Source organism: Vanellus vanellus (genome assembly GCF_965231255.1).
Source record: "Vanellus vanellus genome assembly, chromosome: 2".
Taxonomy (NCBI): domain Eukaryota; kingdom Metazoa; phylum Chordata; class Aves; order Charadriiformes; family Charadriidae; genus Vanellus; species Vanellus vanellus.
This window is the reverse complement of record NC_138906.1, coordinates 35302019-35316684: the sequence shown is the minus strand read 5'-3', so window position 1 is coordinate 35316684 and position 14666 is coordinate 35302019.

Sequence of the window (14666 nt, the reverse complement as noted above, 5' to 3'; positions counted from 1 at the left end):
CAGTTTTCAAAACAGAGCTATGCATGGATGAGTTCAGCCTGTGGGGCCTAGGTTTTCAGTGGGGTGTTAAAATTAAATATTTAATACATTATTTTAATTGGTGCCCCTAACCCTCAACGCTAAGTCAGCGTAGCCTAGAAAAAACCTTTAGGATGCTTTTGTCCTCAACGGGGGACAAAATTTACCTCGTCTTCTCACAAAACAGGAATTCAACAGTTATTTGCACCTGGAAAAATAGGTGTGTGCTGCTCAGTCCTTTCGAAACAGCTTCTTGTGTCTTTTTTGGAGACTGGAACAGAGAGACAGACAATGGTCAAAGGTTATTGTTTTTTATTTATTTTTTTTTTTTTTACATTCCAGCAAATTTACCTAGATTCTGCTGACCAGAAAGTCAGGAAGCCTTCTTGGTGTACACTGTCCGTCCCTCTGAACATTTGCTTATTCCTACTCTATTGTTAATAATTAGGTAAATAGGGAAGAGTGGCTTTGTAGGTACAAGGGCTGTGGACAGTTCATACCTGCTACCGTTAATCATTTTCTTCTACCTTACTGTATGAAGAATACGGGTGATGGCTATTATTTTCTCAAAAAAAGTTAACAGCGGGGTGCTTCTTAGATTCATTTATTTATGGAGCAATGAATTATCATTAGTCATATGCTCTAAAAAGAACCCTGCTTAGCTGCTATCAATAAAAATCTTTCAATTACTGAGTAGCTTATTATAAATACAGAAAATACAGGCTGAATAGTAGCTGCAGGCTAACCAAATTTATTTAATTTTTTAACATAAGATGTTAAATATATTTTTAGTTAAGTGGTAGATCTAAAAGGTTAAAGCCATTTTGAGCACCTTTGATCAACATTCATTCAGAAACACTGGCAAACGCTCGTGACCACCAGTTGAGAAGAAAACTGGTGTTCTGCCATCATTTGCAGTTGACAAGACAAAGGCAAATTATTTCAGGAGTACCACAAAGGAGTAACATTTCAGTCCACAACCTGTGCTTCACTGTTTTCTTAGTTGATCTCTACCAAGAAGGGAGGTTTTGCGATTCCAAAACAAAATGGTACTTTTAAACATTTTCCTTCCCCTCCCCTTTCCTCTAACCTGCTTTCTTTTCTACTTTCATTAACTTTCCCAAGGCATGCAGAGCTCAGGAAGGAGGCTGAGGAAAGACTACTTGCTTCAGGAATAGGAAAGCTCACTCGCCAAAAGAGCCTTTAGCATCAGGGCGTGACTGAAATAGCACGTGTGCAAATTATCTGGCTTCAGTGGATTTGCTCCTGATTTGCAACAGAAGGAGGAATTCGGCCCACAAAACAGTAATTGTTTTTGCTGATCAAGGAAAAGTGGAGAAAAAGGAGTCAGATTATCGGAGCTCCCTGTTGTTTCAGGTGCTAGCACCTATTTTATATCTCGCCCTGTGACTTTTTAAAAATAGCTGCAGAGAAAATATAAAATAACATTCTTTTGTTATCTATATTTCAGTGCAGACACCAGCTGTTCCTTCCTGCTTGCAGGTCATGGAGCCCCCAAAAGGGGAGAAAGTATCTGTTGTCTTTCTCTTTCATGCTAGTTACTTTTAAAATAGGCTTCTTTAAAGGTAAAATGAAAATTTCTAATATTAAAATTATAAATATTAAACCCAGACATTAATAAATTCCTAAAAAATACTTTCAATGTACCACTGCATATTCCCAGGAAAATTTTTTTTGTAGGTTTCCCAGACTGCTGCTGCTTTCACCTTAGCCCCTGCTCGTGGCAGACACTGTGAAACTTGAACAGGATTTTGCAGTGGTGCAACAGGTCACACGCACCATCTCCCTGTTTAAAACTGCAGGGAAATAACTCTCTTTGCTCCCTAAGAGCTGAAATACCAGAGGAGATCACAGAGCAAATCTTTCAGCTTCACCATGTTCTTTCACGAACCGATCTTCATGTGTCCCAGCAGGCCATGCTCCCTTACTTAAAACCCAGTTAAGCCACTTTCTTTTTTCTTTTTTTTTTTTTTTTTCATTTTTTCATCCCCCCCCTCCCCCCTTTTGTTAACCTGGCTGCAACAGCTAAGCAACCTAGCTGACTCCTGCTTCGGAAGACAGGTCTCTGCTTTCATCCTTTCTTTGCGCATCTTAATTTCTTACCTTTAGTAAACATGTGCTTACTACATGCCCTATTGAAAGTTATTTCTTGCTTCAGTCCTGTATTTTCCTGTTATTACTACTACTCAAAAGAGGGGGGGGAAAGCTACCAAAAGCACCCATTCCTAGTTGTGTGATTCTACCGAAAATGAAGGACAAGCTGCCCAAAGCCTTCAAGGCTGAAGGACAATCCACCCTGGGAAGGTGGTCAGTGATCAGGAACATGGGAAGAGAAGTGCTCAGGGAGCAGAGGCTGCTGCCTGTTCTCCTCACGGCCAGGCCTTTGCACTGCTGTGAAACAACAGCAAAGTTCTCTCTGTCTTGAATGAGAGTTGAATTTGGCCCAGCAGATTTAGCAAATATTGACTTAGTGAGTCAGTGTTCTCCTTAGCTTGCAGAATTATGCAACTGGTCCTCCAAGTATATTTCTTTAAAAGGGAATTTATATCTGTCCGTAGTTATGCCGTACTCCAGGGTCTTTGACTGTGGGCTTTGGTCGCTAATTGCGCTCCCTGTTTTTGCTTTAAGCTTCTGCTCGTATGAATGAAATGTGCACTCGTGCAATATTCTGTTTACTTTAGCAGCCCACACTGGATATATTAGAAAAAAAAAAAAGGTATTAAAACCCCATATTTTATTCTCTAGTATTCAAAACCACAAAATGCCAGCTGAGAGTGGAAGCAGCTGCACTCAGCAGCAGCACACAGCTAAGAGCACATGGCTTCGGTAAACACGCTCTGTTCTTGACCTTTTGTCCTTTCCTCCCACCCTGTCAAGAGAGAACAGCTTTCCCATGAGCCTGCACACATACCTTCTTGGGTTTCTGCGAAGTGGGGTGAGACTAACAATTCCTCGGGAGGAGATGAGGAAAAATACCGGCCCCTGGTCCTTGCCTTAAATGACCCTCTGTTTCCAGTTTCCCAATTCCTTTGTGTAGCCTGGGGAAAAGAGCTGTGTCAGCCCGTTCCATTTGCCTTTGTATATGTAGGCAGAAAAACCACCACCCTTTCACCATCCTTCTAAGCTCTGAATAGGTACATTTCTTAAGCAAAAGAGCAAATGAAAATCTTGTGAGCGCACTGACCACTTTATCGTTCCACCTACCCATGATACCTGGAAAAATGGTTCCCTCAGGCCTGGCTGCACCTGAACGGGGTAGACAACTTCCACGGTGGGCAGCGGCAAGGAAAATCAGAAATGCCGTTTTTTCAATGAAGTTGGAGGCCATTCCTGTTGTTACAGTGCAGAGGCATCTCAGCTCCGTGCCATTTAATGGCACAGTGAGGTGACATATTTCTGACTTAAAAACGGTTAAGGCAGGAAGGAAAAGGCAAATTATCCCCCCACATAAGTTCCAGTCCTCCAGCTGGGTTTGGGGAAGGATTCTGTTCCTTAGGTTTCCCTGGTCTTTTTTGGGAAGGAGAGGTTTAGGGAAGGAAAAGGAGTTTTCTTTTCAAATATAAGTAAAGGGCTACTCCCCATGAAAGTCAGCAGGTTGGAGGCCAAGAGCAAGCTGCAGGTCGAGGGGGTGTTCTTTGTGGAATCGTCTAGGAAAGAAAAGGGGAGGAGGCATCAGCCATCCTTCTTCCTATCTTTTAAGTCTTTTTTTTTTTTTTTTTTTTTTTTTTTTAAAATGACAGATTTTCACAAATTCTTCCTTTAAACCTAAGGTCTGTGAAAAGCAAACACTAAGCAGCTCCAAAGAAGCAACTCTATTTTGTTGTGTTGAGTTGACTGTAAAGACTTATTCCTAAAGTACTTCTGGACTCAGTAAGTGATCAAGCCAACAATGATACGCTAAATAATAAAGGCTATTGTTTAGAACTGCCGATGGTAATACCATGCTCCCAGATAAACCCAGTGATCTTGCTTTTTCATCAGCCAATACCTTTTTCAGCTATGGTCAGCTGAACCAAATAGGAATGTAAAGCTTTGGTGGTTTGTTCTGTTTGTGTTGTAGCTATGAAAATTACCCATTAAAAGATAATAGAATGGAGAGTAAGGGGGTTGGATTTTTCTTTTCCCGCCCTAGGAAGAGCAAGTAGCAATTGGCATTAGTGTGAGACACCAGTCAGCCTATTAAATTCTCTGGAGAACTCCTAAAACAATTGTAGATATGTAAAGAACATGTTAGTCCAGTGTGAGTGATAACCATTGTTCTTGATAGTTCTGCTGTCAATAAATGTCCAGAAACAGTATGGGATATAGTTCTTCAAATAACCTGTGATTATTCTTAGTACAGAAAGTGCCATTTTATATTTGTTGCCAATGTGTATATGTATATTATCTATTTTTTTTTAACTTACAGTATATATTTTTAAACAAAATAAACAAAGGGAAATGATATTGTTCACTGGAATCTTTCATGGATTTTATTTTGCTTTTGTAAGACAAAGAAGAGAAGAGGAAAATGGCCACTGGGTGAAAGATAATGGTTCTGTTAATACTAGGGAAATAAGCAATGCCTTTTTGCACATTTTTCTTCATTTAAAAATTCTGTGTGCTAAAAAGATGAATGTATGCTCCTTTTACTGTGTTGTGCTGGATTTGGGTGGGATAGAGTTAATTTTCTTCACAGTAGCTAGTATGGGGCTGTGTTTTGGATTTCTGCTGGAAACAGTGTTGATAACACAGGGATGTTTTGATAATTGCTGAGCAGTGCTTACACAGCATCGAGGCCTTCTCTGCTCCTCACACCGCCCCACCAGCGAGCAGACTTGGGGTGCGCAAGAAGCTGGGAGGGGACACAGCCGGGACAACTGACACCAACTGACCAAAGGGTTGTCCCATACCATATGTCATTGTGTTCAGCCATAAAAGTCAGGGGAAGAAGGAGGAAGCAGGCGGTTGTTCGGAGTTGTGATTTTTTTGTCTTCCTGAGTAACCGTTATGCATGATGGAGCCCTGCTTTCCTGGAGATGGCTGAACACCTGCCTGCCCATGGGAAGCAGTGAATGAATTCCTTGTTTTGCTTTGCTTGCGTGTGTGGCTTTTGCTTTGCCTGTTGAACCGTCCTTATCTCAACCCACGAGTTTTCTCACTTTTACCCTTCCGATTCTTTCCCCCATCCCACCGGGGAGGGGAAGGGGGGGTGTGAGCAAGTGGCTGTGTGGTGCTTAGTTGCTGGCTGGGGTTAAACCACAACACGTGTTCGTAAGCAAAAGTAATTTGCTTCTATTTCTTCCTGAAACAGAATGAATTTGCTATTGAAAAGAGGGCTGTCTGTGGAGCTTGCTGGGGAAGCCAGGCCTCCTCACAAGAATATGCTCTCAAATTTTCTCTCTTTTTTTTTTTTTTTTTTTTTTTTTTTTGTTGCAGAACCATGAAAGCAAGCTTAAAAAGGCAAATCTTTGTTTGAAAAGGTCAGTCAAAACTTACACAAGTTTCTGAACCTTGAGTACAAAGAAATAATACTGCTGATTGGTTTTAATTGAACATTTATTTCAGTTTTCTCAAATCAAACTGTTACTTACGATCCTGTCAGTACAAATTGGCCAAGAATGCAGCCTCTATCTTCAATCCTAAATTTATGATCAGGGTTTTAATTTAAAACTAAGTAGCAGGAATTACTATACCAACTGTAAGGGCCATTTACATATCCATTCGAAATCCCAAGTTTTAAAATGTAAATGAACTGGCCTGCCAGCAATAGGAATGGCACCACAATAGTCCCAAGAGAGCAGACAAAGACGAAGTGCGTTCAGCTCCACTCCACAGCTTCAGAGCTTTAAACATTATGCTTGTGGTAAATTCAGAACAAGATCTAAATACAGCCTTGACAAATACAATAACCTGAGAACAAAGGGAATCAGGGGTGACAGGGAGGAAGTGAATAAGCAGCGACTGCTCAGTATGTCTCATAACAGTGAAGTTATCAGGCGATGGGTTTAAAAATAAGTGAAAGTACCTTTACACACGGTGACGAACTGGGGAATATGTTGTTACGGGATACTGTCAAAGACAAGCATAAATGGGTGCAAAAGGCAATTAGTCACATTTATGGAAAAAAGTGCCTTGTGGACGTGGTGGGTTGTGTACAGCCACCAGCTTTGTATAACACAGAACTGGATACCGAAAATGCAGCAGGGAGAAATATTATCCCGCACTTGCTCTGTTTCTCACACTCTCCCCTGGAGACTGCAGGGCTGGAGTAGGCGGGCGCCTCCTCTCACCCCGACTCTCCCAGCACTCTTATAAACACGAGATTGGCACAGTCCTCACGTATCCCGGTAGGCTCCTTTCTAGCACTCTGTCTCCCGTCTGCCCCCAGCCCTGGTGATAACTCATCAATTTACTGAGCAGCAACCCTGGCCCCTCTCCTGGTCTGTGGTCTCAAGTGCCAAGAGCAGCTGGTTGGACTGAGCCATGATCCTCTGACTGGCTGCCTCTGGCAATGGGGTTGCTGATCAGGGAGCGCGATCCTAAACTGCTGGTAACCTGGCCAGACTTCCTCAGGGCTGGCTCTGCTCCGTGAGCTTTCTTCCCTCTCAAGGTCCAGCGTATCCCTACTTCATGCAACAGAGAGAAAAACACGGAGGTGGCAAAGGACGGGAGGGAAAGGAGTGGCAGATTTTAAATGAAATCTCACATGAGAAAGCTCATTTCTAAATTCTACGCACAAGTAGGAAATGTTATTATTAGAGTCTGAAACCATTTCATATAATACCACCTTCTATTCCTCATACAAAAGCCTCTATTGCTATTAATAAAGGAGTTTCAAAAAAAAACCAGCTAATGGATGGTTTAATAATGCTGCTTATAAAACTAATTGTGTGTAACTGAAAAGCTCTCCCTGGGGTCCCATTTGCAGTAGGGTTAAGTAGGATTATCAAATCTAGGAAAAAAAAATATCCCAAAGCCTGAAGCCTCAGCAAGAAGACGTCACAAAGCAAGAGGGAGTTGGGACATTTTGCTGCATAAATTACAGACCTTAGTCATTGGTGCCAGGGGATTATCTCACAGAAACGGAAATCTGAATTGGCTCCATTTGCCTGCAAGCATCGTTAACGGTTTTATGTCAGAAGCCCCATTTTCATACATACAAACAAGTCTCTCTACCTTGAGGGCCCCAGCCAGCAAGATGACTTCAGTGGCAGTCAATGTACACTGCATGTCAGGGTATCAAACTACTGTAGAAAAACTAAATGGACCTTGCCCTTGCCCATTATTTTTTTGCCTATAAAAGGCCTATATTGCTCCATAAAGCAGAAGTGAAGGTGCTGCTGACATGGGGAGAACGAGAACAAGCTGTGCAAGCTTGTGTGAAGGCTGTCTTGGTCACATTTCCCACCGCAGGTGCTGGTTAGAAGAGTTCACATTAGCGCCTCGCTTACACAGACCCCTTTGCCACCCATGCTGCCAGCCTGCCTTCCCAGGCTTGCCCATCACTTTAAAACCTCTTGCCCCTCTCCCCAGAGGTGTCCTCTCCTTGATGTGGCTGGCAGTCATTCAGCATGGACTCCCACCCCACCTCACATCTCAACTGCCCACCCTCACCCACATCCCTGGGTCCTGGTCTTCCCTGAGACCCCCCACTTCCTCTGTCCCCAACCCTTTGCACCTTCTCCTTCCCCCAAAGCTCCTCCTAAGCTGGATAACCACCTCAAATAGCCTCAGCTCCCCAAGCTTTCTACAAGCTGCACAGGACATCTGTGAGCTTCTCTACAGTTCTGTGCCCACAACCTCACAGCCCTATGGGTCCTTGCTGGGTTCTTACAAACCATACCAATGCCCTTGGTGAGTCCCCTGGACAGTTGTGTGGTCTTCTCCCGTTACTGCCACAGTGGCTGAGCTCAGCCCTTTGTTTGGCTCTTTGGTCACGGAATCACGGAGTTTTCAGAGTTGGAAGGGACCTCTAGAGATCATCCAGTCCAACTCCCCTGCTAAAGCAGGACTGCCCAGAGCACATTACTCAGGACTGCAGCCAGGCGTGTCTTGAAAATCTCCAGAGAAGGGGACTCCACAACCTCCCTGGGCAGCCTGTTCCAGTGCTCTGTCACCCTCACTGTAAAGAAGTGTTTCCGTGTATTTGAACGGAACTTCCTATGTTCTAACTTGTGCCCGTTACCCCTTGTCCTGTCACTGGGAACCATTGAAAAGAGCCTGGCTCCATCCTCCTTCAACCCACCCTTTAGATACTTGTAAGTATTAACAAGGTCTCCCCTCAGCCTTCTCTTCTCCAGGCTAAAGAGTCCCAGCTCTCTCAGCCTTTCCTCATAAGGGAGATGCTCCAAGCCCTTAATCATCTTAGTTGCCCTACTCAGGAATAGATTCTAGGATCCAGTCCCTGATGAGCCTGAAAACAACCTGGACACAGACTGCCCTAGCCAAAAAAACTTCCCATGCATAACTTTGAAGGCAGGAGAGAAGAAGATATCCACACAAAAAACCAAAAGAAAACACAGAAACGTGATAGTCCTGTCTGTTAATAGAAGCCAAAGACGCAGGAGGGTTTTTTGACCCTAGACAAAAGACACCTTCTCACAGGTTCCTGGTTTCTTGCTATTTTATACATTTTTTTTAATGAATTAAGCCAAGAAATTTCACAGCAGCACAGAAGTTGAGGCCAGTCTGGCTTTTAACAGTGCCTTTAACCTCACATGGCTTTTGTCCTTTCGAAAGACTTTTTACAAGTAGGATTATGCTTTGGAGATTGGGTTGCATAAAGGTAAGCATTGCCGGCAAAGAAACTCAGTATGTTAGAGTCTAGGAACACTGTTGATGGAGCTTATGTGGGACTATTGCACTCCTACTGAAATTCGAATCACGTTACTTCACCAGAGAAGGAAAATATACCAAAATATAGGACGTGGACGATGCAGTAATTAAAACCACTACAAGATATTAACAGCCGATCAACACATTTCAAGCCCTCTCCACAGTTTATTTTTGTCTACTCTAAAGTATGTCTGGAGAGGAGGGCAAGGTAAAAGAGGCGACAGGAGGAAGGAGAGTGTTTATTATTACTTGGATGATGATTATTTTTATTTTCTTGTACTACATCAATGGCTTGTTTGACACTGAAGTTCTGTTGTGCAGTGATCTCCAATAATGGAAATGAGAAAAAGCAGAAGCAGCAAAGTGAAGCTAGAAAAACTTTTTTTCAAGGTCACCCAAAGGGTGTCACTCCAGGGTTCCTCCAAAGTCTAGTTCAGGCCTTAACCATTGGGCAGCGCTGCCTTTATAGTTATCTAGCTTGTCATGAAGCAGTAGATGAAGAAATACTGGTCTTTTGGCTGCAGCAAGGTCCACAGGTTCTTCACAGGAAGCATTTGCAGGCTGTATACAGCGAGCAATTTTTCTGTCATGTAACCAGACACATATCCACCACCTAAACAAAAACATGGCAGGAGGCGCCCTCTTCCATGTGTTATCTACGTATCTCACTGCACATGGAGAAAGTACGCTCCACCTGACCAGTGGTGCAATCATGTGAGGGGTCAGTGATACCATCCCACTATGTGCAGATGTGGGATGGACCTTTAGGAGAGAGGAGCTGGCCTGGATTGCAACTGTAGGCCATAAAGTGTGCTGAGCTATAAGATTAGCTATGTAAGAGATGTTTTGATTCACTTACCAGTGGACCTCTGAGACAGGATGTTTTTGTAGAAATCCTGACTGCTGTAATTCTTTTATTTCAGCCTTGGCAATGTACATATGGCCAATAAAAACAAAAGCTGGGAAATAACTTTAGCAGACAGAGACATTGATAGAGGAGTCCCTCGGTCTCTCTGTGTAATACCCAACTGCAAGTAAGACCCAAGACTGTGTAACACCCAATCCGCAAGTCTGCCTTGAGAAAAGACAACACTTAAATAAACCAAGAGTCTTTTCTAGATAATGTCAGGTGCGCCTCCAGAATGGGCAGCAATGAGAATTTTGACCACTTCTTATTAATTGAAATATTAATTCATATTTCACTATATAATTGGGTCATTCCCAAAGTGAACAGCTTTCTTGTAACTGTATAATTTCGGATGAGCTCTCTCTAGTAGACTGGTTCTTTCAAAATGGATATCACCAAGTATAGGATAATAGCATCCCAGGCTAGTTAATCTAAATGAGAAATCTTGAACCTGGGCCCACCTACAAGCCTCCAAATAAGGTACTGGCTTTGCATATATTTTTGTCCCTCAAGTCCAATTATTTTTGTCCTCAGAGATACCCATTAACTTAGAATAGTGCTGCTAGCTCTCTCTTTTTCTCATTAAGGCAGAAGGGACTCATTAAAACATGTGTGTAAGCCAAGGATACTCTGACCCATCATTATGTGCAACAATAATACTTTGCACTGTATCTATTAAAATATCTTCGTTATATAGCCACATTAGTCTGTATTCTGCTGGTTTTATGTTACTGAGTGTTAACACTTAAGACTGCAGTCTTGCAAATGCAGACAAAATACCTGCCCCAAACCCACACTATTTCCCTATACTTCCCAATACTAAATGGCTTATACCACAAAACATCAATTATTTTTGTCTTTTTAAGAAAAGGAACTTAAAAATCCAAATTTCCTCTCCTCCCATTCCCCCTCCTTTTCTGTGCGCCAGAAGGATGCAGCATTTGGTATACAGTACACAGGAACGTTTTTGCGGGAGGTACTTATTGAAATACTGGCAGCACATGACTAAGATTATAATGAGCACAAAAGTGCTTACACAAATGCTAAGAGGAAGCCGCATAGTACAGTGTAACAGGCAGAGAAGTAATTGCTGAGGTTAGTTACAGAGTTCCTGTACGATGTTATTAGTTATGGCCCACCAAAATTTTGCAAAACAACTTGACTTAAAAGGAAATAAACACTAATGTCAGCTATTGTCTCAAGTCGCAGACTAACGAAAAACAGAGTGACTTTTCATCATCCTGGAGTTATTTCTTTTTTCTGTGTTTCATTTAGTTGAAGATGCCTCAAAGTTTCCATGCATGAATGCAATAATAAAAAAATATGGATTCTTTTTTCTAGCCTTGTTTGGTTCCTATACAATTCTGGAAAATATTCCACTGTGGCTCATACTCCCTTCAAGAAAATCAACTGAGCGCAGTACAGTAATCAGTCTAGCTTGCATAATCTTGTCTGTGCTCCTATTTGTAATTACCTTAATTAATGAAGAAGAGGATTATAGGGAAGTTTAAAAGGTATAAGTACCTACGAAATACCTACAGACATTAAAGTGATTGCATCCAAAATGTCAGTCTTCAAAATTCTCTTCTTTTTTTCTATTCTATTGTTGTGGGGGTTGGTTTTGGGGTTGTTTGTGGTTTTTGGCTTTTTTTTTTTTTTTTTTGAGACTGGTTTACTGTTTCACCCTTCACTGTCACATTGACATCAAGACTCATTAAGATTACTTTAAAAGCAACACGTAATACTATAACTCTGTCTTTGTCTTTCATTACTCTTCTATTACATCTGCACCTCCTTCTGCCTCTTTGCACATCTTGGATATTGATGTAACCAGTGAAAAAGCCATACTGTGGAGATTTGTAGCCTGATGCTGATAGGATGCAGCTGAAGGTCAGGAGATAATTTAGGCCAATATATTTAAAGGCCTTTATTACCGTGCTATTTGTAGTAACTGATCCAGAAACAGGCAGCATCCGTACTGTTATGCTAGGCGTTGCATAAAGTCAGAGCAAAAAGCAGTTGTCAAGATCTCTTTGAAGCAACTAGAGAATTCAACTCTAAAGGATAGAGAGATGCTTTTCGTTTATGCAGAAAGGTCACAGACATCCACTAATTTATGACTGTCATAGTCCCTTTGATCATGACTGTTATTTTAATACCATTAATCATCTGATTCTGCAACAACAGTTTGAGTACCACAGACCCAGTTCTCCCTCAAACAAGGACTGTACACACATGAATACTCACGAGCCACTGCACAGGACAAGTCAAGGCGATTGACGTGAAGTAAGGAACAGAAACTCATGTGTTCTAGCCCCAGTCATTGTCCCAGCCATTTCTTACATTGGCTCCTCCTGTGATGTTGAACACTCGATGGTCAATATTTTCCTAAGCTGAGGGCTCAGACTGACCCAATTACCTTGTTTCGAGCACTATCAGTTTGTCTGCTCCCACTACTCACTTGTCAGAGCGCACATAAATGTCAGTATAAATTATGGGGCATAACAAATGCAAACTCTTCCCAGAACTGTGTGCTTTGCTAGGGCTGTGAACTACTTCTGGAGGAGACTTGGAGTCCAAACACGCATCTCTCTATCTTGCCACGAGTTGAATTGTTTCCATGGTCACCACCTCCTATTAGAAGAAACTTCTTTCAGACAAGTGTGGTATCAGATCTTTAACTGGGCCACACATACAAAACGGTACTTTAACTTTACAGATCCTCTGGAGTGACCCAGGGTGCTCCAGCACAGAGGTTTGTCACGCTGTTATATAAGGAATGCCCTCCTGCTATTTACTTACCATGAAGTTCCACTTCATTCAAGGCAAGTCAAGGTAAAATTCAAATGAAAGCACACATTCATGTAACTCCAAAGTGGTCAACACACTTGCACTTATTTATACAAGACAGCTGCAAATTTGAAAAGAACCCCAGTGGGGCTTAACAGACTTAATAAATCAGAAATGTCTCTTTCTATAACCCTTATATAACTGGTCTGCTGTCATATCTTACCAAGATGATGTATGCCCCAACTTCCTACTGTTAGAGAGTTGATGATTAGACAGATCTCATCAGAAAGCACACCCTCATCAGTGGGGCACGTTGACTTTTATAGCCAGGCTTCTCTTCAATGCCTTTCAAAGGATTTGGATACATTTAACTTTACTCTTTAAAACTGTCATGGTTTCAGCTGGGATAGAGATGACTTTCACACTAGCAGCTGGTATAGTGCTATGTTTTGGATTTGGGGTGAGAATGGTGTTGATAGCACACAGGTGATTTTGGTTGCTGCTGAGCTCCCAAAGCCTTTTCTGCTCCTCACACCACCCCACCAGCGAGCAGTCTGGGGGTGCATAAAAAGTTGGGAGGGGACATAGCTGGGACAGCTGACCCCAACTGACCAAAGGGCTATTCCATACTGTGTGACATCATGCTCAGCATATGAATCTGTGGCAGGAAGAAGGAAGGGGGAGACATTCAGAGTGATGGTGCTTGTTTTCCCAAATAACCATTACATGTAATGCTTTCCTGGAGATGGCTGAACACCTGCCTGCCGATGGGAAGAAGTGAATGAATTTCTTGTTTTGCTTTGCTTGCGTGTGAGGCTTTTGCTTTACCTATTAAACTGTCTTTATCTCAACCCATGAGTTTTTTCTCACATTTACTCTCAATTCTTTCCCCCATCGCAACTGGGGGTGTGAGTGAGCGGCTGCATGGTCCTAGTTCCTGGCTGCAGTTAAACCACAACAAAAACTCAAGGAGGACACTTGCAGCTGACCGGCTAAATGAGTCAGCTAAATGAGCTCCTTAAAGGGTCAGTAGTCACAGGTGTACGGCCCTTCTCTCTCCTTTGCAATTCTCTGACAAATATCTGAAATTTACTAAGCTGAAAGAGAACCAATCCCTTGTTTTCCTAAATTATTTTTCTACTGATTCACTGAATTGAACTGGCCGCCTTCAGTGTCAGAGCACAGCTCAGCTGTCTTGTGAAATCCCCCCTTGAATCCCTTTCTTGTCCAGGAGATGTCTGTGGTCATTCTGAATTGAAATAAGCACGGTATCATTTTCTTGGAGAAAAATGACAAGGGAAAAGAGGAAAAGAAAAGGGGGTTGGGTGCTCAACAATCTCTTTCTTGTACGGGCGGCACAACACATGCTAGTATAGGTATTGTGGCACGTAACCATAAGCATGCAACTGGAAAACTTCGGCTTGGCTGCCTACAGCTGAGCACCCCGCCACCGTTGCAGGGTTTGAAGCAGCAGCTGCGCAGCCAAAACAGGAGAAGCAATGCTACACCAGGCATCTCGGCATCACGGGACATGAAGTGAGCACACTGAGTTGGGAAGGTTAAGGAAGGAGCTACAGTCCTCCTAGGGCAGCGCCATAAATCTGAGGCTGGTTCCTTCAATACCGGAGGCTACGTTCAAAATATAAAAGTTTGCTTATCAAACTCGCATAACTAGTAACTATAGGTCAGACGTACAGTATCTGTGTATATCAGCCCAGCGTCACCGATCTCAACATACACTAAATGAGGCTTGGATCCAAAGTTTTTTAAATGGTAATAAATATATGCAAATGGTATAAAAAAAACCCTGCTTTTAAAATAATTTCAAAGGTCTAGTTGCAAGTGCAGCACTATGCAGTGGTACAGGCGTGGGGAAGAGTGTCTGGAAAGCTGCCTGGGAGAAAAGGACCTGGGGATATTGGTAGACGATCAGCTGAATATGAGCCAGCAGTGTGCCCAGGTGGCCAAGAAGGTTAATAGCATCCTGGCCTGCATCAGGAATAGTGTGGCCAGCAGGACTAGGGAAGTGATTGTCCCCCTGTACTCGGCACTGGTGAGGCGCCACGTTGAATAATGTGTTCAGTTTTGGGCCCCTCACTACAAGAAAGACACT